The sequence below is a fragment of the Podarcis tiliguerta genome (assembly GCF_965153285.1).
Source record: "Podarcis tiliguerta genome assembly, chromosome: 10".
NCBI lineage: Eukaryota > Metazoa > Chordata > Lepidosauria > Squamata > Lacertidae > Podarcis > Podarcis tiliguerta.
In genome coordinates this window covers 12878559-12902143 of record NC_139543.1, presented here as the reverse complement: position 1 = coordinate 12902143, position 23585 = coordinate 12878559, and the positions used below count along the sequence as shown (strand labels likewise).

Here is a 23585-nt window from a genome sequence, read left to right as displayed (position 1 = left end):
GGGTGATAACCTCGCTCCTCAAATTTTTGTAAAGAGTGCAGGCCAGAAGGACATGAACCACCAATTCAGTACTGCCATCTCCACAGGGAGTACAGTGGTTCCTCCGTTTACGAACTTAATTGCTGTATTTTTCGCTCTATAAGACGCACCAGACCACAAGACGCACCTAGTTTTTGGAGGAGGAAAACAAGAAAAAAAAAATTCTGAATCTCAGAAGCCAGAACAGCAAGAGGGATCTCTGCGCAGTGTAAGCAGCGATCCCTCTTGCTGTTCTGGCTTCTGGGATAGCTGCGCAGCCTGCATTCGCTCCATAAGACACACACACATTTCCGCTTACTTTTTAGGAGGGAAAAAGTGAGTCTTATAGAGCAAAAAATACGGTAGTTCCGGAAGCCCATTCTTCCACTGAAAATGGACTTGATGGCCCTTGTGGTCTCTTCCAACTCTATGATTCTAAGTTCTTAAACTGAGGCGCGCTTTCCCCAGTGAGGCTTTCCACCACTGGTACCCTTCCACTGATCAGCTTCCATTCGTCTTCTGGGGCAAAGTTCACTAGCCGGAACACCTACTTCCAGTTTTGTGGAGTGCGTTGCCCGAATCGTTAATTAATAGGACTGTTCATAGACCGAGGTACGACTGTATATCCAATCTTGCGAGAGTAAAAGTGTGTCTATATTTTGGAATGATTAAGTTTTGCAAATAGGGTGCCATAGATGAAATGTTTTCTGCTGTTACACTTCCAACTTTTATCACATTCACCCTTTGCCTTTTTGGGTATATATTAAAAGCTCATACATATGCAATCCTATTGTGTCTCATCCTAAGCCCTTCCAGGCTAGCACCAGCTCAACAGAAGTGAGGGTGAAGGATGCTGTTTGCATTCCTTCAGCAGATTCGAGGCATAAAAATGCTTGGCAGCATATGGTGAAATAGGAACATAAGACACAGAAGCATGGATGAACTAGGGCTACAGCTTTATTAATAACAGATCTGCAACTGAAACAAAATAAAATAATAATAATAATAATCCTTCCAGTAGCACCTTAGAGACCAACTTAATTAGTTATTGGTATGAGCTTTTGTGTACATGCACACTTCTTCAGATACACTGAAACAGAAGTCACCAGACCCTTTTATATAATGAGAGGGTGGGGAGGGGTATTATTCAGAAGGGTGGTGGGAATGGGAGTTTGGCTGATAGGTGTGGTAAACCTGTTGACGACTGTTAATGACTGCAATTGGTCTTACAGGAAAAAGCAAGGGGTGAGATGGCTAAAAATAGCTTTATCATGCATAATGAGATAAGAATACAATGTCTCTATTCAGACCAGGTCTCGCCATGTTTCTAATAAGTTGCAATTCAGCAACTTCTCTTTCCAGTCTATTTCTTAAAAATCTTTTGTAATTAGACAGCTACTTTGAGATCTTGTATAGAATGACATGGGAGATTCAAGTGTTCTCCTACTGGTTTCTCTGTCTTGTGATTCCTGATATCAGATTTATGTCCATTTATCATTTGGCGTAGGGTTTGGCCTGTTTGTCCAATATAAAGATCTGCAACTGAGATTGTGCAGGGTGGAGCCTAATTCCAAACAGAAACAACCTGCCCTTGAGACTGGTAAGGGGTAGCTAGGCCTACCCCAGGTCCCCTATTCAGAGTGTTGAAGGAAGCTTTCCTGAGACACAGCTCTGGGCTGATGACCTGGCCTCTTTGTTTTGTTGTTTAGTCGTTTAGTCGTGTCCGACTCTTCATAACCCCATGGAGCAGAGCACACCAGGTACTTCTGTCTTCCACTGCCTCCCACAGTTTTGTCAGACTCATGCTGGTAGCTTCGAGAGCACTGTCCAACCATCTCGTCCTCTGTCGTCCCCTTCTCCTTGTGCCCTCCATCTTTCCCAACATCAGGGTCTTTTCCAGGGAGTCTTCTCTTCTCATGAGGTGGCCAAAGTATTGGAGCCTCAGCTTCAGGATCTGTCCTTCCAGTGAGCACTCAGGGCTGATTTCCTTAAGAATGGAGAGGTTTGATCTTCTTGCAGTCCATGGGACTCTCAAGAGTCTCCTTCAGCACCATAATTCAAAAGCATCAATTTTTCGGCGATCAGCCTTCTTGATGGTCCAGCTTTCAATTCCATACATATATGGCCTCTTTGTAGCCATATATTATTTGGCCAAGCCAAGTTGGCCTGGAAGGGAACCTATGGACTGTCTCTCACCCAGGTCCCCTAACCCTGAAAGACAAATCTTCCCCATTACCTTAAGGGTGCACACCAAATCATTCAGATATACATGTATGTCTCTATGTGTGCATTTTGAATTTTTCAAACATGAAATGATGTTATACAATGCTCAGCTTCCTGTAAGAAAGTATAGAAAATAGGAACGATTGTGGAATATGGATATAAAATTTACAACATGTTGTGGTTTAAGAGAAAATTATATGAAATGATATATCATTGGTACCTAACACCAAGTAAACTGGCAGAAATGTATAAATCTAAACCAAACAAGTGTTGGAAATATAAAGAGAAAGAAGATTCTTTTTATCATACGTGGTGCTCTTGTAGTAAGGTTAAAACTTACTGGGAAATGAATACAATGAATTGAAAAGGATGTTCAAAATAACTTTAAAGGAAGAATGGATACAAAAACTTATGGAATATACTGAAATGGCAAACCTTACCAGACAAATAAGAGATCAAGATAAACTTTTTATAAAAGAATGGAAATGGTTTATTGAATATTTACAGATAAACTGAAAACAGATAAAAACATTAGCAGGATTATTGTAATAACCTGAACTTTCAAAAGAGTACTGGTATATATTTAAAGTAGATAATTAAATGAGCAAAATAAATAAATTTGGATATGCAGAAGATATGGAAAAAATAAATTTAAGGAACCATAGAAAGAGGGGGAAGGAAGTCAAACTTTGAAATGTTAAATTGATTGTAAAACTAATGAAACGAATAAACCTGAAAAGTATAAATAAAAACCTAAAGAAAGAAAATACACAAAACACACCTCTGCTATTACACCAAATGCTATAGTCTTATCAAATCCTTTGTTATTATGTTATGCATTTATATATATAGTGTAAACTGCCCTGCGGTCTTCAGATGAAGGGAGGCATAGAAAATTACTAAATAATAATAAAAATAAATAACATATCAAGTAAGAACCTATGATCCTCTGGAATGTGTTGGGAAGGGGGTTTATGTTTTTTTTTTTTATCTTCATTATGTATTTTGTGATTTTATGTTGTAACCACCCTGAGACTTGCAGGTATAGGGCAGTATTCAAAGTTAATTAATAAAAATGTGCGCTACTGTTCTGATAGGCAGTAAGCAATATCATTTCCTGCCCCCCTCAAATCTGTTAGGTTCCTGCCTCTAAATTTAGTCATTACTGTGGAACGGGTTCAAATATAAAATGGTTGATTTTTTTAGTTGTGTGTGGGGGGGGGGTAAATTGTTTTTCCTTATTGCATTCCAGTTCCGAATGTTTATTCTCCAAGTGAACTTTACCTATCGATTCACTGCCCAAACTGGGAAGGGATAATCTCTAACTCAGAATATGCCAGAATACTGATTAGAATACATGAATGAAGCCTCTTACCACTCTATTGAGGATGCTGGTACTCTGTGTGATGTTCCTTGAGATGGGGACAATGATATCCTTGGATCAGAACAATGTGAAGAATTATGAGAGAGCCAGTGTGGTGTAGTGGTTAAGAGCTTGTAATCTGGGGAACCGGGTTTGCGTCTCTGCTCTTCCACATGCAGCTGCTGGGTGACCTTGGGCTAGTCACACTTCTCTGAAGTCTCTCAGCCCCACTCACCTCACAGAGTGTTTGTTGTGAGGGAGGAAGGGAAAGGAGAATGTTAGCCGCTTTGAGACTCCTTCCGGTAGTGATAAAGCGGGCTATCAAATCCAATCTCTTCTTATGAATCCAATGAAGAGGAAACATCCTTGTATCCTTTTAGCTGTGCTTCAAGCCTCCAGATCCCACCCCATTCTTTTGGTGAGATACAAACTACCAAAGCTACACTCAGTCAAATATTGGTAAGACTCTCACATTTTTCAGTGTTCAGTGGTTCAGAGCAAGGCACTTTCAAATAATGTGAATACAAACCCTTGATCTCCCTGATGCCATTCATCTAATCAGTTCAATCTCCTCTTCAATTTATTGACCCCCCCCATAAGCACTCCTCAATACTGAAACTTGACTGAAGGTTAAAGCTGTTCAGAAATAATTCATATAGGTCTGACTCCTGGAGAACCTCTTTCCTCTGCCTATGAGTTGGTTGCTTTTTTCCTCTTGAAAGGATGTCTCGCTGATGCCATCCTCTGTTTGTGAACTCTCTGAACAACAACAAGCAACACATCGGCTAATAATATACTGACAATATTTTTATAACACTATACAGTGATATTTTGGTTCTCAAATGCCTTGGTACTCAAATGCCTTGGTTCCCAAATGCTGAAAACCCGGAAGTAAGTGTTCCGGTTTTCGGAAGTTTTTCGAAAGCCAAACATCCAGTGCAGTTGTCAGCTATTGTTTCTGCGGTGCCTGCACCAATCAGAAGCTGCGCCTTGGTTTTCGAACATTTTGGAAGTCAAAAAGACTTGCAGAACGCATTAAGTTTGGCACTTTGGTTTTTGCTATTTATTTTCCATTTTTGAGGCTTGTTCGGTTAATTTGTTTTTGTGACTGTGTGGAACCCAGTTCAGCTACTGATTGATTGATTGACTGATTGATTGATTGTGTGACTGCAGAAATGGATAAAAGCCCCCCATCCAAATAATGACTATCATCAGTGCAGGTAAGGGGGGAAAACGCAAGTTGTTCGTGACTGGACTTAACTGTCAGGGGTCCTTTACCTTTACCTTTAAGAATTCTCAGCACTCTTAAAAACTGGCAGCTCCCAGAATCCTTTGGGGGAAGCTGTTACTATTTAAGGTGGTACCGTGGAGCTTTAAATGCATGGCATACCCCACAACATTTCTCTGATGAAAATGGAGACATGCTATTCCATCACCATCATATTTGTACCTTGCCCATCTGACTGGGTTGCCCCAGCCACTCTGGGCGGCTAACAACATAATAAAACATTCCCTTGAAGGCTGATACAGGAAGACTGCTTACCCGGAGAGACAATGTCCCTGTGACTCTGGACAAATAGAAACAATAGAGCATGTGCTTCTACAGTGTCTGTATTTACTTTCCTAGCTTCCTAGATTTTTAATTCTTATTAGTTTTTCAAATCGTTTTTCAGATTTTAAATGGCTGTAACCCCCCCCCCCCTTAAATAAAGATTTGATTTGATTTTTAAAAATATTAAACATAAAAAGCTTCCCTATACAGGGCTGTCTTCAGATGTCTTCTAAAGGTTGCATAGTTAGGTACTTCTCTCCTTGGCTCGAGGGTCGCATAATTCCATGCTCTCCAACATTTCTCTGATGAAAATAGGGACATCCTACCATACCCTCCAACATTTCTCCAATGAAAACTGGGAGGTTCTAAGGAAAAGTGGGACATTCCAGGATGAAATCAGAAACCGGGATGGCTTCTGTAAATTCGGGACTGTCCCTGGAAAATAGGGACACTTGGAGGGTCTGGTCTGGTGTTAATGTGGTCTTCGTTGAATACAATTGTGGACCTACTGTATCAATGCAATCCATGGCAGTGTTTCATAGGAGCATTGGGCATGGACAAATCTGGTGGTCTTTTAATTGCTATGTTTTGTCTTCCACACTGATGTACCATTTAGATCTAGTCGACAGCACATAAATAACATCCCTGAGATTTATAAAAGAGAAGTTAAGCTAGCGCTTTCTTTCCTCATATGTAACAGAAAGGGATTCAGACACGCCACACATGTGTTTCAGAGAACTAATTTATTGATGAGATGAGCTTTCAAATATGAAGCTTCCCTTTCTCATTAAATTTGAACCCCTGTATGCAAATCTAACTTTGGGAAATTAGAAAATTGGTTATCCTCGTGAAATAAAATATGCATGATTGATGCATCTAATATCCTGCCTTTGTAATATCCCCTATTATAGTTACTTTTTCATTCCCATCATTAATTAAAAATTAAGACAATAAAGCAGTCAGTGAAGCAGCAACAAATCACAGCAGCATCTTGAATATCTAAGTACACTGACAGGGAAATGGAAGGCTAAGAGCCCTGACAGATAAGAACTGAGTTCAAAACGCCCTCCGTCACTCTTGCAGATGGTTTCCAAACTCGCTTTAGCAGAAAGACAACTTGGAAGAAGGGAAAGAAATCTTGCCCTTTAATATTTTAATATCAAGTATTTCCACTTCTGTCTCTCTCCCCCTGCCCCCCAGCATTGTTTATCAGCTCTGACTAGAGGGTCATTATGAAGTCTGATTCTGCCTCTGCGTTGAGCACTATAATTCCTACGGCTCGTGATGACAGGCAGAGCAATTCAAGAATTACTGTGCAGGATAAGGCTACGAATGAGCCTTTCCAATTCATTGGTTCTGCTCCGGTGCCTTTTCCCATTCGGCAGTTATCAAAAACAGTTATTCACACTGAATGTGGCACTGCCATAGGTTTCCTGGATGGGAGAGTAAATAGCAAATAGATTATTCAATTATTCCATACAAGCAGAGCAAACAAATGATGGCAAATATTAAATAAGTTGATTGTAGACGGGGCTTCTGTGTTAAGCTTTCCTATAGCATTCGGGAGCCATTAAGGCTTGCCTGCGCTGCCATCCTGCTGCTGAGATTCTGATTCTGACAAATGTGTCCCAGACATGATAGATGAGCCGTTTTTATATATTTATTTATTTGCAGATGTTGATTATATGACCTGCTTAACTTGCTGTCCTCCAGGCCTGTCATGTTAATAGATGCCTAGTAACGCAAATAAAGACAAATCCCCCAGATGAATAGCAGATGCCATTAATAATACAGCTTATCACATAAGATGAACGCAAACTCCCCATGCATATTCAAGGCCAACCGAAAATCTTTCTGGTGTTTTCTTTTAATCAACCGCCATATATTTAAAGGCTGCAAATGGACATTGGTTCCCTGTTTTGACAGATTTCAGACTTCCTGAAACCAAATTAGATATGTAGAAACATTTGCCTGCATTCTAATTGTGGTTGGATGGATTTTCCCCTATTATGTTTTCTAAGACCTTTGCCGTGCCTGGTGTACAGCTCGATAGATGCTCCAAATGTTTGCAGAAAAATTCTGCAATTAATTTTGGAATTGGTACCTGTTCCATTTGCACTAGTTACATCTTTCTGTTCCTCGCATTTGATCAACTGGATTTTTGCCCCTTCCTGCTAAGCGCACGAATGATTTGAATCCTTAGGGCAGGAGTGGGGGGTGGGAGGTACTTGTATGTTTTCCTGTATGCATTTGTTTGCATCAGTGCACCAAAGCCCAACTTTTAAAGGGGTACTCAATATGCATTACTATGCAGATGGGAATTCACATTTACATACGCCACCATCAGGGCTGGGTCAAGGTTTGATGAGGCCCTAAGCTACTGAAGGTAATGGGGCCCTTTCTATGTCCAGCTGTCTTTTGTCAACAACAAATTGTCACTGTTTTTTGTGTTGAATATATGCTATATGATAATTTATGGACCTAACAGGTTTCTAAAGTATGGTTAACAGACATCGCCGTTTCCCAGGGAGATTCCCTGGATTTACAAATCTGTCCCCAGACAAAATCTGTCCCTGGAATGTCCCTGGATTTCATTTAATGTCCCCAGGAAATGTTATAGATTTATTAGTAAGGAATGAATCATTTTCCTCTCTTCTCTGCATCAGCCCCAGGGTTTTCCTGGCCGGAGCTCTGCTGGGTGGTCAGCCGGGTGGCCAGGTGCTCTCACTCCTGGCTTGATGTGTCACGCACAAGACACATCATATGAGGACTTCTGGCAAGGCAAAATGGTGGGCGCCATGGCAGCAAGCAGCTTCTGAAGCCAGCCAGTGCCAACTGCGTTACCTGGCTGGCTCCGGGCTGCTGAGACTCCTGCTGACCCTCCTCCAACCCAAATAGAGCCAGAAGCGAGAGCGCCCGGCCACCCGGCCTACTGCCCAGTGATGCTCCGGGGGCAGGAAAACCCTGGAGCCAAAGCAGAGAGAAGGAGGAGAGGAGAAAGAGAAGTAAGAGGAGGGAGAAAAAAGAAGGGAGCCCTGACCTTGCTGCGCTGCCGCTGCTACTAAGGAGGAGAGGTAGGAGAGCACCGGGACAGCAAGAACAGATGGCTGAGCTCAGGCCTGACCCGAGCCTACTCCACGGCTAGCGTGACAAAGGAGACCACAGTTTAAATAACTTTTTTTTTCTCTTTTCAAAAAAAGAAAAGAAAAAAAGTGTCCCTGGATTCTTTGGAAAAATATCTGGTAACCTTAATCTAAAGCCATTTGCACTTAACAAAATATTTATTTTATCAAAGTAATTGTTGAACTATACTTACCTGGCAGAAAACCTTGATCATAAAGGAGGTTTTCCCAGGGTGAGGCTCATCCATTGCACTGCGGGTGTGCTGACCCCTGCGATTTCCCCAGATGCGGGAAACTCGACTGCATAATTTGTGGTAGTGGGGGACTGCGTTCGCGCTTTCCCCTGATGACTCGTGTGCAAAAAACAGAAATAAAGGTTTGAGGAATAATAATAAAAAAAAGTAATTGTTGAACTGAAATACAATTAAGAAGAAGTATATTAATAGTGAAATTTTGGGGGGACCTCAAGAGAGTGGGGCCCTAAGCTATAGCTTGTTTAGCTTATACGTAAATCCAGCACTGGCCTCATTCCAGAAAGGTGATAGGTGGAATAAATGCCTAGTTTTCCCCACTTATTCCCACTGCAGCACCATAATGCTTACTTGTGTGGGAATGCTAAGGATAGTAGGGAAGGATATATTGGATAAGTATTATCCTTCCTTAACTCACGCTAGTAAGTGATATAGCAGAGCAGATTCTCCTCAATATAGCTGGGAGATAGTTTGCAGATTCATTTGAATCTCTTAGTTAAGATTATTTCCTGGTATCCCCTTTTATCCCTCCTAAAAGAATAAAGACACAAGAGTCTTTCTGATTAAAGTAACAAAATTTGATCCCTGAAAGGCAGGCTTTACTTAGTAGTTACACAAAGAAACTGTGAGTTAATCTCAGATGGAAATTGAACACATGTGCTGCTGGCTAAGAGCCAGCAGACAGCAAAATTACATTAATACAAAATGGCTGCAAGAGAGCAGCATGGCAGCAAAAGATAGAACAAGACAAGAACAAGTGAAGTAAAGTAGACAAAAACAGGACTGAGAAAATGGCTGCATGAGTCAGCCAGTGCCACTCCCATCTCCCAGGTCACATACAGGAGAAGGAAGCTCCAGTCAGTGGAACAGGAAGTTACCCTGACCGGATGTCCCCCTGCATGTGGCCACTCTAGGGAAATAAAGAAAGTTGCATTTGACTGTACCAATGGATTACATCCCACGATTTGGGCCCCATAGATAAAGTTATATATTATTTATTTCAGCTGTGCATGAGAGAGAACACAGAAAACATTTCTAAACATCTAAGCCTATAGCAGTTGATGGAAGTCAGTATTCAGAGATGCTACGCATCCATCATTGGAAGGAAAGGCTGGTTAATGGTTATAAGATCCTTCTATGCTGAACTCAGTGGTAAGTTCTAGGTATCAAATGAAAATTGTTTATCTTCAGGACACTGTCTGTTCTATCAGGTTCTCCATTTACAGTTTCTGTTCTAAGAACAAGATTTCTGGGTAATATCTCACCCAGCTGTGTTAGCTACCACTGGATGTTAAAGCAAAAGTATTAACTGTTCTCAAATTAGGTAATAACCTGAATCCAAAAGAATTCTCACATAAGAAGAAACCTGAGTTGCTTAATCAAAGGAACAGCAAAGCACAGATCTAGAGACTCCACATGGTTGTGATTCAAGGACCCGCTCCCCGCTTGGGGAATAAAGACACATGGACACAGAATGTAAGGTTAATGGGCAAGAAAAGGCCACAACTTTATTGATTACAGCATGTGAGAAGGTATTGGCTTAGGCATTGGACCACAGAAGATTTGACTCCACCCACTTGGAGAAGGGTGAGTCTGAAGAGGGGTTAACCACCAGTCGGGGGAGCCTGTTGATGCTAATACAACTATAAGCTCTCCCCTGACGTCACCGAGGGTCGTGCCATGGCCCCCGCCACACAGGCATCGGACAGGATCCACGACCGCCAGATTCCTTTAACAGAATACCCAAAATGAAGGGGTAGGCGATGGCCACACCTTGCCCTTCCACACACCAACAACACATTCCAATGCCTAGCCGCCAAATACCAAGAAAGTTCTGACGATTGCTACGAGGTAGGTGAAAAAAACCAAAAGGCCGGTGCCAATTTGCCAGTTGGAAATAATTCCTACCAGGCCCCCTGGGCAAGCAGGGCGACCAACCAGAGGTCCATAGCAAAGTATGCACAGCAAAAAGAAACAAAAAACAACAACCGTTGTAGAAAATTTTCGGAAAAGGACAACAAAAATTATCTAGTGGCTGGAGAAGCTGAAAGGACACACCATTTGGAGGTTTCTAGGTGAGAAGGAAAGTGAGTAACAGGGCAGGATAGAAAAATATTATTATGCATGGTGTGCTTAGGGATTTTATAATACAATTTCATAATGACTAGGGATTTCATAATACGAAAAACTCCCACCATCCAATGCAATTCAACGTTGAAAGATTCAGGACAGACAATAGAAAGTTTTCCTTTACACATAGTTGAACGATGGAATTCATTCCCACAAGAGGTGGTGATGGACCCCAACTTTGGTGACTTCAAAGGAGGACTGGATAAATTAATGAAGGATAGGACTATCAATCCTATCAATCCATTTTCTTCAACAGTTCTTATTGTTCCATTAGCCTTTAAATTAGAAAAGAATGTGATAGACTCTGTTGTGCAAGCACTGTGTGTCCCTTGGGATCCATGAGGTAAGCTTAGATGTTCTAAGGGTTGCCTCTGGTTGCAGACATATGGTGCAATTTATGTTTTTACTTCTTCCAAAGTATTCGATCATTCTAGCATATACAGGTTTCTGACAAATAGGCCTAATCTAGTGAAGGTCAGGTTCACCAGAGTCCCATTGGAAGCAACAGGACTTCACCACATAGTTAAATTATGTGGTCCCTGCTGATTTCAAGCAGCCTCATACTTCATTCACCTAACATTTTCTTCGGGCCAGACTTTTACTTTAGGTATTCTAGTTCAAATAGCATCCCCAGCCCCCTCTTGTAATGTTCCTTCTTACCTTGTTTCTCTCTACTGGCTTTTTTTCTTTTCTTTTTACCGCACAGTCTTGTTAATTTACTTTCTTCAGATGTGCTGCTCCCGTCTTTGTGATGTTATTCGAGGAGCAATCAGCCCAGGCTTTCTTGAGCTTTTGTTTCTTCTAGGTTGAGTTTAACTCTTGACTTGGGCCAAAGTTTATTTGCCGCAAGCAACCTCCCATTTCTTTTCCCCTTCTCTTTTCTTTATGATGCGGGCACCTTTTGCACTGTGAAATATATCGAGCCATCAACACGTTGTCGCATAGGATATACCACCGAACAGACTGTCACACAATGACAGTTTGGCTGGTTCTTAAATTTGATAGGTCATTTACTACCTTTTTTAACCTTGTTTTTTTTCCTGGTCCGATTTCAATTTCACTTTTGACTCCCAGTAGAAATTTCTCACTTTCCCACCAGAATCTGCTCTCACTATCTTTGAGATTTAGAAACCCTGTTTCTGGAAGATATATTTGAAACATCAACACATTCCATTTACGGAAGAAGCTGTCTGGTGGCGTTTGATTACTAGCTAGATTTGAACCAGTGATCTCTAGAGGTCAGAAGTGTGGTGACTTTCATCTTCCTTTCAGTACGTATATAAATTGTTCTTTCGCTCACAGTGTTGTGTAAAACTTTGTTCTACTTCATTCAGTTTCTTGCAGGTAAACTCAAACAATTCTTTTCCAATATGTACCACATATTGTCAAGAGGGGGGGGGGAGTTGCTTTCATGCTTATGTCCTTTTCCTCAGAACTAATTATTAGGAGTAACTCAGAATTCTTTCTCAGCAATTTTTGACATTTGCGGAAGGGAATAGCATTAATATTATTTTGCTGGAGAATCTCAGTCTTCCCCTCGAGAGCATTCTGTGTTATTGCCTTCCCAGTTTGACTATCCTTGATAAGGCAGAGGGTTTTACTCGCATTCAAGTGAAGATAAATGCAAACTCCCTGCAGGGTGGCACATACAAGGATGGGGGGCCTGAATGTAGATTCCTGCCCCCAATCCACAGATTTTCCTTTGCATTTTTAATGTCTAAATGCACTTGTGATCTCACATGCATGCATTTGTTTCACATACACTTAGCATCTATTTCTTTCCTTCCCAATTTGAGGGATACCATGCTAACAACAAACTTGAAATATACTCAGAGTCGAAAGTGGATTTCATGCTCTTTATTCAGCTCATAGTGGTGAGGAGGAATGAAAGTCCCCTCAAAGTATCTGCTTATATACATTATTTACACAATGGGCTGCACGTGATTGGCTAATTCCAGAATTCTCCTGTAGGCGGATCAGGTTGTGGATTCACTTCCATCTGGAGCCGGATTGGGTAGCTCCTGCAGACCAATCATATTGCTGCATTGTTCTAGGACCAATCAGACTGCTGCATTCTGAATCCTATTGTTCTAGGACCAAACAGACTTCTGCATTTTGGATCCTATTCAACTCAGTACATAACAAAACTGTTGATGAACAAATAATTTTGTGAACCCTCTGAGGTCCCCAGCACATCTAGGGCTGCTAATGCTGATGTTATCAGCCCAGGGCACCACTGTTCTTGTGCCAATGCATTTCAGCGACTTGAGTGACCTTCTAGTTACAGGTAGGTAGCCGTGTTGGTCTGCCATAGTCGAAACAAACAAACAAACAAACAAACAAAATTCCTTCCAGTAGCACCTTAGAGACCAACTAAGTTTGTTATTGGTATGAGCTTTTGTGTATCTGAAGAAGTGTTCATGCACACGAAGGCTCATACCAATAACTTAGTTGGTGTGCCGTTAACATATGAGAGTGCTGGAGGTGACATAGTTAAACAGGTTACCCAATCAGGACCCGGGGGGGGTGGAGTCAGAGGGACTATAAAACCAGCTCTGGGAGGGGCAAAGGGAGGAGTTCGTTGGGAGTTGGGTGGTTGGTTGGAGTGGGAGTGAATTGGGATAGAGTTTGTCGGTAGGTTGAGCTAGTGTAGCAAAATAAGCTGAGTCAGGAATAGTTAGGGGCTAAGAAGACAAGTAAATATCTGAGAGGTGGTTTAGTGAGTGAGAGCAGGTAGCAGAAGTTATAGGGGTGGATAGGCACCCCATGTTTGTAATTGACCAATACCATTTATGAAACCACACACTTGTTAAACTGCAAGAAATAAACAAAAGTTTATGTTCCAATTTAACCCTGACTGCACTCAGTATTGTACCAGGTAGGGCCTGGGTAGGGCCTGGGTGGTGGCTGTGAGAAATAAAGTGGTAGCACAGGGATCAATAGGGTCCGGGGACCCTGTGTGATCACCACAGTTGGTCTCTAATGAGCTACTGGAAGGATTTCTGTTTTTGTTTTGAGTGACCTTCGAAATCCATGATTTTGGATTCCATAGTCCAATTCAGAATATATATGTATATATATATATATATTAGTGGTGGAAGCTCATTCGTTCTGAGTTTCCAAATGTCTTTGGAGATGGGACCTTTCTATCTATCTCTCGGCTGTGAGTTTCAACTTGCAAATCATCTCTGATGGCATCCTGCTTGATCTGAGAGCAATGTGTCTTTCCTTGTTCCTACAATTCCTCCTGTCAGCTCTGTAGCATGGAACTATTGTCCTATTGGACTGCATAAATTTGGACTCAGCAAAAGACAAAAGGCAAACTTGTGGGTAGGGACGTGAACTTGCATAAACCTCTCCAGAGGTGACAGTGGAGCTGCATGAGATGCTTTGCCCTGACAGCTAAGATGCAATCTGAAGTAATTGTAGGGATCTTAATGTCTCCCCCCTCCATGCCAAGCCATAATTGGATGGAAGGTTATATTCCTGTCACAGTGTCTGCTGTTGCAGAGTCTCTTTCTCCACTACTTTGGTATAACTGACAGTGGCTGATACTGAATTTTAATTACTTTCCCAGTGCCTGGTCTGGTACAGGGAGGGGGGGGGGAATCACAATAATGCATTAAAAGTACATAAGCCATCTTTGCCATTTTTGACACTCTTATGGAGGCTTTTTATACATGCTATATTGTTTCTGCCAAAATGGCAATTATTTTAAAAAGCTAATTTCAAGTTTCCTCTGAGAAAAATGTTTCTAGTTTACTGCCTGCATTTACAAGAAGAATATCTAAATGCTACAGTCTGGATTCCATGAATTCATAATACACTTACTCTTCTCTCTAAAATAATTCTAATAATTCTTAGCCAGTCACTTAGCTCCAAACCTGTTTCATACCTTTCAGGACCAAAAGCCGGATTGACATAGAATCTTAGAAATAGAAGGGACTCAAGCGTCATCCAGTCCAACCCCCTGCAATGCAGGAATCTCAAATACGCATCCATGACAGATGGCCTTCCAACCTCTGCTTAAAAACCTCCAAGGAAGGAGAGTCTACCACCTATTGTGGGAGTCCACTGCCAAACAGCTCTTACTGTCAGAGAGACATAGGTGGTACTGTGGTCTAAACCACTGAGCCTCTGGGCTTGCTGGTTGGAAGGTTGGGGGTTTGAATCCCCATGACGGGTTGAGCTCCCGTTGCTCGGTCCCAGCTTCTGCCAACCTAGCAGTTTGAAAGCACGCCAGTGCAAGTAGATAAATAGGTACCGCTGCGGCGGGAAGGTAAATGGTGCTTCTGTGCACTCTGGTTTCCATCACAGTGTTCCGTTGCACCAGAAGTGGTCTAGTCCTGCTGGCTACATGACCTGGAAAGCTGTCTGTGGACAAACGCCAGCTCCCTCGACTTCAAAGCGAGATGAGCGCCACAAGCACATAGTCACCTTTGACTGGACTTAACCGTCCATGGGTCCTTTACCTTTTACTGTCAGAAAAACATTGTGTGGATATTTTTTTTGATGTACCTTTAATGCTTTAATTCTGTTTTGAAGAGTTCTGCAAGTAAAACTTTGAATAATATTTTTATGGGTCTAGACAATGTTGTCATCTGCCCCACCTCCCCCCCCCCAAAAAAAAAGGGATTCAGTTCTTAGGCTTCCAGTCACTTCAAATTGCACAATATTAATATCTGGAATATACCTTATGCTGGTATATCCCCGCCTCCCTGCAAAAAAATATTGAGAGGTTACATAACTTGCATGGGGGGGGGGGTCTTGGTGGACCTTGGGGTCTCAGATTTCAGTGGCACCCTGTGTGATGCCAAAATCCCCACCTCTAGGTTTGCCCCTAATTTTGCCTGCTCAGTGCGATCAATTTCCTCACACTCACTTAAATCCAGTGCTTTTTTTTCTTTAAAAAGGTCTCATTTTGACTCAAGAACATCAACATTTTGTAGTTCAAATCAGGAAAAATAAATACTGTAAATGGACAAAAGTACAAGGAACATGCATAACCTCATATTACACAGCTCGTAGCTCACAGCAACTTCCACACTGGCATGAGGTTGTGTGCCCTAACATCTTCGCTCCCACTTCCAACTCCTACTTCACACATTAAACGCTCGCTTCCATCTGAGACTCAGGAAACACTGTGAGAGAAAATAAGGCTGCCATCGGGAGAAGCAATGGAACTGACGATTCACCGTGCTAGAGAAGGAACTAATTTTTAAAATATTTTTAGTTTCTTCTCCCGTTAGGTTCACAAAATGTTTAAGGGTATGCTAAACTCCTGTATCCCCCCCAGAAAAAAGCACTGGTTAAATCCACTTCTGAGAGAGAGAGAGAGAGAGAGAGAGAGAGAGAGAGGGACATTTAAAACTAGAAGTTGTACAGTGGTATCTTGGGTTAAGTACTTAATTTGTTCCAGAGGTCTGTACTTATCCTGAAACTGTTCTTAACCTGAATACCATTTTAGCTAATGGGGCCTCCTGCTGCCGCCGCACCGCCGGAGCATGATTTCTGTTCTCATCCTGAAGCAAAGTTCTTAACCTGAAGCACTATTTCTGGGTTAGCGGAGTATGTAACCTGAAGCGTATGTAACCCGAGGTACCACAGTACTTTGAAGTCAGAAGAAAATAATCTGTTACACTGGAAACAATTTGAATGAATCCTTAGCCTTGTTGTGTTCCTTACAAAAACATGCCAGATAAATTTACTGACATTTGTTTTGTAATTAAAAGAAAAGGCCTCCCAAGATAGTGTGTAGGTTTTAGCAGTGGTCTTCCAACAGAAGCATCGGAGTGAGCTGTATCATTTGTAAATGCTACCTCGCTATTTTGTGTCTATATATAAAATCAATATTTCCTTCCCCACAATCTTGACAAGTTAAATCTGTCATTTTGGTGGATGTCCCTGTAAGGAGATATTGCAAACAAACAATTCATTCTTTGTAAAGTGTTTGTTTCTCCGAAAAGTGTTGGCACACAACCTGGGCAATTGAGGACATATGGAGTAAACTCTTCTGTTTCCATGCTGTTCATATTTGGTGGATTCCTTGCCATGATCTTCATAAATGATGACATTTCTGCTGATTTTCTGCTCTGTCTGCAGTTTCTTGTGCATATATAGAGACCATAGCTGTCAACTTTTCCCTTTTCTTGCGAGGAATACTATTGCGTGGCGAGTACCCGCCTCTCCCCTTGGAAAATAAAGACATAAGACACAGCATTTAAGGTTAATGGGCGAAAAAAGGCCACAACTTTATTGATTGCAGGAATTGAGCGGTATTGGCTTAGGCATTGGTCCTATCGACTAACCGGCTTCAGCCTGATTGCTTGAAGACTGGCAAGGGTTAATACCTGAAGGAGCGTCTCCACCTCCATCGTTCTGCCCGGACACTGAGGTCCAGCACCGAGGACCTTCTGGTGGTTCCCTCACTGCGAGAAGCCAAGTTACAGGGAACCAGGCAGAGGGCCTTCCCAGTAGTGGTGCCCACCCTGTGGAAAGCCCTCTCACCAGATTTCAAAGAGAACAATAACTACCAGACTTTTAGAAGACATCTAAAGGCAGCCCTGTTTAGGGAAGCTTTTAATGTTTAATAGGTTATTGTATTTTAGTGTTTTGTTGGAAGCCGCCCAGAGTGGCTGGGGGGATCCAGCCAGATGGGCGGGGTATAAATAATAAATTTATTATTATTATTATTATTATTATTATTATTATTATTATTATTATTATTATATCTTTATTGTCATTGCCCCCTTCGGGGACAACGAAATTACTTGGCTGCTCCATAAAAACACTAATTAAACAATATAGTAAAATACAGCAAGGGAGATTAGATGACTTTCAAAGTCCGGGCTTCCCATTCAGGGCCGAGATCGCTCTGGAGAAGAAGCTGTTCTTAAGACGGCTCGTTCTTGTCTTCATCGTCCTGTATCTCCGTCCCGACGGCAAGAGCTCGAAGAGACAGTGACCAGGATGCGATGGATCTTTTACTATGTCCAGTGCCTTCCTATGGCACCTTGTGGCATAAATCTGCTCTAAGGTGGAGAGTGGGCAGCCAACAATGCTCTCTGCTGCCTTAACAACCCTACACAACCCCATCCTATCCTGGGTAGTACAGCTTCCGTACCACACACATAAGCCATAAGTGAGCACACTCTCAATGGCACAGTGATAGATTATTATGCAAATGTGATACTCAATGGAAGGATAAGTTTGCTTCCTGGCCTCTACAACAACTGAGGTGCCATTTGCCAGCTCCTGGATGACAACGATGACGACAATTATTATTTTCAAGCCTGGAATATGATATAATGTAAACCCTTGTCCAGAACACTTTTTTTGGTGGGGGAATAAACTCCAACAATTGCAACAGGAAGTTACATCCAGTAAAGTTAAAATGTTTTACGTCAGGCAAAACTGTAATTTAAACACTCTTTTAAAATTTATTTATTTATGTTTGCAAACTGGGAAAAAAACCCAAAACCAAATTGTCTGCTGTGATGAGTTGACAACCTTCATTAGCTTGCGTCCCAGGCATATGATGAGGTACGCTACGCAGTACTTTTTTTCATATTGAGCAGATAAATTTTCAGTATTGATTTAATGAAGCAACTGCACATAAATCACAGCAATGAGTGCCGGGAAGGGCTGTTGGCCATTTAATTAATTTCAGTTCAATAGGTGTTGACCTTCTCCTATCACCTCATTCCTTACCGACTTCCTTGGAGACTTCAGTGAAATACCTGAGGCCAAGTTTATCAAGTAGGGCTAAGTCTCTTTGAAAGAACAACATGCCATTAGTGGACTCAAAAGGGGAGACAGAAAGATCAATTTTTGCTGAGGTTGTCCTATCAGTCGCCTACAACCGCATTAGCATTGCTTCATTGTGATCTTGTCATTAGAGTCAGTCTGGTCACACGCGCAATGATGCAGTGATTATAAATGTAGGGAAGGACTTGGCCCAGATGCAGAAGGCGATCAGGAATAAACAGGGCTAGTTCATCTGGAAAGAAGAGAGGCAGCCGCAGATGTTTGTTCTGACGTGCAGACATGTAGTTCATATCGATTAAGCTCGGCAAGCAAAGACAAGGATATGTGACCTTCTAAAGCTAAGCAGCAAACATCTTACTTCAGTGCAAATAACAGTAGGTATCTAGCAAACGCATGCTTGGGGTTTTTAATTTCAGGACTGGAATGCCTTAACTTTCAGTGCATAGTTGGGCTGCAGGACTTCAAACTCAACTAAATCACTGAGAGAAACTGCTCAGTCCACAAACTAGTTCAGCTTAATCTTTACACACCTTATTTAAGAACATAAGAAGAACCCTTTTAGACTGGGAGTGGCTGCCTGGACCATATAACACTGGTCCTGAAATGCCTACCTTGGCTCCCAGTATGTTTCTGAGCACAAATTCAAAGTATTGGTTCTGACCTTTAAATCCCTGAATGAACTTGGCCCTGTATACCTGAAGTCATGTCTCCACCCACATCATAGAGCCCAGACACTGAGATCCAGCTCCAAGGGCCTTCTGGCAGTTCCCTCACTGCAAGAAGTGAAGCTACCGAGAATCAGGCAGAGGGCTTTCTTGGTAGTGGCACTCACCCTGTGGAACACTCTCCCATCAGATGTCAAGGAGATGAGTAACGATATAACCTTTAGAAGACATCTGTAGGCAGCCCTGTATAGGGAATTTTTTTAATGTTTAATGTTTTATTATGTTTTATATATGTTGGAAGCCTCCCAGAGTACCTGGGGCAACCCAGTCAGATGGGTGGGGTAAAAATATTATAATTATTATTAGACCAAAGATCAATCCAATTCAGCCTCTTGTTCTCAGAATGGCAAACCAGATGTCTATGGGAAGCTCATAAGCACAGCATCACTTGCCCCATCTGTGTTCCTCAGCAACGGGCATGCAGAAATTGCCTCCAATATGTAAGAAAATGGTACAAATTTATTTGATTTGTTATTTATTTGGAATATTTATATACTGCTTAATGTTTTAGGCAAAACCCGCTAAGCGGTTTACAGAAATTATGAAAGCAATAAAATAGAAATAAAGAGCGGAATGTAATAAATACATTTGATAGTCATCATTGAAAACAGTGGGTCAAGAACAGAACAGGATAACACTCTCAAATATGCAAACAGGCCGGAGTAAACAGCTTAGTTTTTAGGAGACATTTGAAGCATCTAACATATGGCAGGTACCAAATCTCTTTTTGCAAGAGTATTCTAGAGGGTTGAACTGAAAAGGACCACTGGATCCATGAACTGAAGTCAAGCTGGGTTTTGTCTGTTTGTTTTAAGGTAAAGGTACCCCTGCTCGTGCGGGCCAGTCTTGACAGACTCTAGGGTTGTGCGCCCATCTCACTAAAAGAGGCCAGGGGCCAGCGCTGTCCGAAGACACTTCCGGGTCACGTGGCCAGCGTGACATCGCTGCTCTGGCGAGCCAGAGCCGCACACGGAAACACCGTTTAACTTCCCACTAGTAAGCGGTCCCTATTTATCTACTTGCACCCAAGAGTGCTTTCGAACTGCTAGGTTGGCAGGCGCTGGGACCGAACAGCGGGAGCACACCCCGCCGCGGGGATTCGAACCGCCGACCTTTCGATCGGCAAGCCCTAGGTGCTGAGGCTTTAACCCACAGCGCCACCCGCGTCCCACCCTGTTTGTTTTACTACCTACATAAAGTTATAGAATTTGGCCAGGATCCAAAGGGACATGCACAGAATTATATGTGCACAACAATTCCTTTCCCACTGTTTCATAAAAAGCAGAGGGTTGGGGGCCATCTGGATAGGATTTGATGTGGTTCAAAGAGTTAGAGTTATTTTTCATGTGTCAAAGTGTGTGTGTGTGTGTGTGTGTGTGTGTGTGGTTGCTTGGATTCTAGCCCTCTAGAAACACGGTTGTGCTAGCTGTCTTTAATATCCTGAATGCATCTCAGGGTGTAGATTGTAAGTTATTGAGGGGTTTAAAAATAAAAAACTAACTTCTCGATATGAGACACTACCTTGTCACTTATGTCCTGCGGCAGATTTTAAGATCAGCCAAGAACAAAATTTTACCTTATCTGTTTGTAGGCCAAGTTCATGTGAAAATCACTTATATAAGTCCTCTGTTAGCTCTCCCTCTTTGTGCATTTTCCTTCCCATGAAATTTTACCAAAAATTAAACCCAGTTATGTCTTCAATAACATTGTACAATATTTTTCTTGGATATGGTTTTTCAAAGATATGCATTGATACAGTGTGGCTTTAGCGTACGGCGTTTTATATTTTCATTAGACAGAATTATTTGTTGCATTTAATGGATTTCATGCTAAATAGTGCTACTTAACCTGAATTTGCAGGTTGGGCTGGAAAAATGAAACCTGAGAAAAATAAGCACACCTTCTCAAGTTTATATCCATAGCAACTATATTGTTGCAATTTTAAGAAGCTGAACATGAATCCACAAATATCCACACTGCAGCTGTTAATCCAAAATTACACTGCTCACCTGTTACAACTGTCTGCTCCTGAAGTTACTAGAATTGTTCCTGTTTACATCTGCCATGATTTTCATTTTAGCCCATAGCTTTCTGATCTTTTGTAAAGGGATACAAAGTGAGAAAGTTCTCCGCAAGCAAGTAAAGTGATCTGAACCCAACCCACCTTTAAAAAGCCGAAGAGGAATGGAAATAATAGCAGCAGAGAATTATTTGCCCATCTCTACATTTCACCCTCCCTTTTTGCTGTTACCCAAACACAGCTGAAATGGCACAAGATTATATGATCTGTAGAACTGCTCTGAGCAGTATCCATGGTGACAGGTTGAGGGAAAGAAAAACGGGAAAATATTATTAGGATGCAAACGGATACATTAAAATCCATGGTTAGAAGGCAATTTTGTGTGTGAGCTTTTTTTATTATTATTATTAATATTACCTGTATGGAAAGCAAATGCAGAAGTATAATAGCAGCAGTGACATAAGATGCAGAATTTTGCTTTGCTAATATTTTAGAATAGCAGCAGCAGCAACAATAGTCCTGAAATAAGCTGCCTTTTTTATGAGTAAGAGAGTTTTTTCATTACTATGTAAACTATCCAAGAGAGATTTTAGCTATCTTTGCTTTCCATTCAAGTTTGCCAATTAGTCAAATTCACAAACAATATATCTAAATAAAGTATCAACCTTTGCATACAAGTTGATGGGAATGGCTTCATGCTCTTCTTATGAGCATGAACCTCTGGATTATCTTCTTTACAAACTTGACATTGGACTCCATAGACCAGAGATGGGAAACCTCAGGTCCTCCAGATGTTGTACCCCAGCCAGCACCATGTTCAATGGTCAGGAATGACGGCTGTTGTGTGCCATCAACATCTGGTGGTCCAGCAAGTTTCTTCTCAGGTTTGAAACTTGGTTATGACAGTGAAGGTCATTTTGATATTCCAGTGGTCTTACCAATAAACGTTAACAGAACCTAATTAGCTGCTAATATATAACACCTAAAGGGGAGAAACTATATAAAATAAAGTGCGAAACAGTTTTAAATTATTTGACAAGCTGTTTAACTGGGATATGAATTTTTATCTCATATATGGCCAGATATGAATTGTAAGTGTAATACACAGTTGTCCTTAACGTTATTCTAAAGCCTGGTGAAGATTTTTGTGCGGTGAGTTAAGAGCGGTCTTAGCAAATGAATGAGATCAAGGTATTTTTAAGCAGAACACGGGAGCAGAAACACATTGGCCTGAAAAAGACATTTGTAAATAAGTCAGACTGATCTACATTGGCTATTCTACAATGACTACATAATGAAAAACATCAGCCTATGAGCAGCTGTAAGGTAAAGGTAAAGGTAAAGGTAAAGGTAAAGGGACTCCTGACCATTAGGTCCAGTTGTGACCGACTCTGGGGTTAGGGTGCTCATCTCGCTTTATTGGCCGAGGGAGCCGGCTTACAGGTTCCAGGTCATGTGGCCAGCATGACTAAGCCACTTCTGGCGAACTAGAGCAGCGCACGGAAATGCAGTTTACCTTCCCTCTGGAGCGGTACCTATTTATCTACTTGCACTTTGATGTGTTTTTGAACTGCTAGGTTGGCAGAAGCAGGGACCGAGCAATGGGAGCTCACCCCATCGCAGGGATTCAAACCGTCAACCTTCTGATCGGCAAGTCCTAGGCTCTGTGGTTTAATTCACAGCGCCACCCGCATCCCTATGAGCAGCTGTAGGTGAGTGCTATTTTAATAGACAGTAGGCAAGGAGATGTGAGAAAAAGCCTTCTCTGTAGCAGTGTCCTGCTTGTGAAATATTCTCCCTGATCTACACTTGGTGCTGAGATATTCTGTCATTTCAGTACCAAGGAAGGACTTGTTGGCCCACCATATTCAGTGTTTAGTATTAACTGTAGTATTAACTAAAGGTAGCTAGCCAGCTCTCTAATTATGGGTGGTATCGAAGTAATTTGTTCCAGCAAGAATTTATGTTTCTGTAGTAGAACTTTTCTCTCTCCAATTTATCCCCCAAATCTGTTATAGGTTTCGCTACCATCAGCCTCCAGAGCAGAATTGGGGAGAGCATATTAAGTACAATAGATTTAATTGAAACAGAAATGGAAAGTGTGTGTATGTTAATGAAGGTTTAAAATGGAAAATGGCTAAATGTATATTGCTAAAGGGTTGCTAACATTTTCCACAGTTGTTGTCTAAAGGACTCTGAGCTCCTTAGTGGGCTAATTAATAATTGTTGGTTGTTTTCTGTTACTCTAAAATGTTGTAACCTCAGATCAGGTGACCGAGGTATTGAGTTGCAAATCTGCCATCTTAAAAGGGTGGTGGCTGATAGTCAAAAGTTACATCCTTACAGAAGAATATAAATGAAACTTTCAAGGTAAACCCTCTGCTTATAAGCCTGTGTGGAGTTATCTTTTATTT

The 23585-nt window shown here is 41.6% G+C and overlaps 1 long non-coding RNA gene across 1 annotated transcript in view; it reads right to left on the bottom strand.

Moving 5' to 3' along the window:
* The window catches only part of LOC310658361, a 55502-nt gene that overhangs the window by 870 nt on the left and 31047 nt on the right, over positions 1 to 23585 (bottom strand). The gene's annotated exons all lie outside the window — the stretch shown is intronic.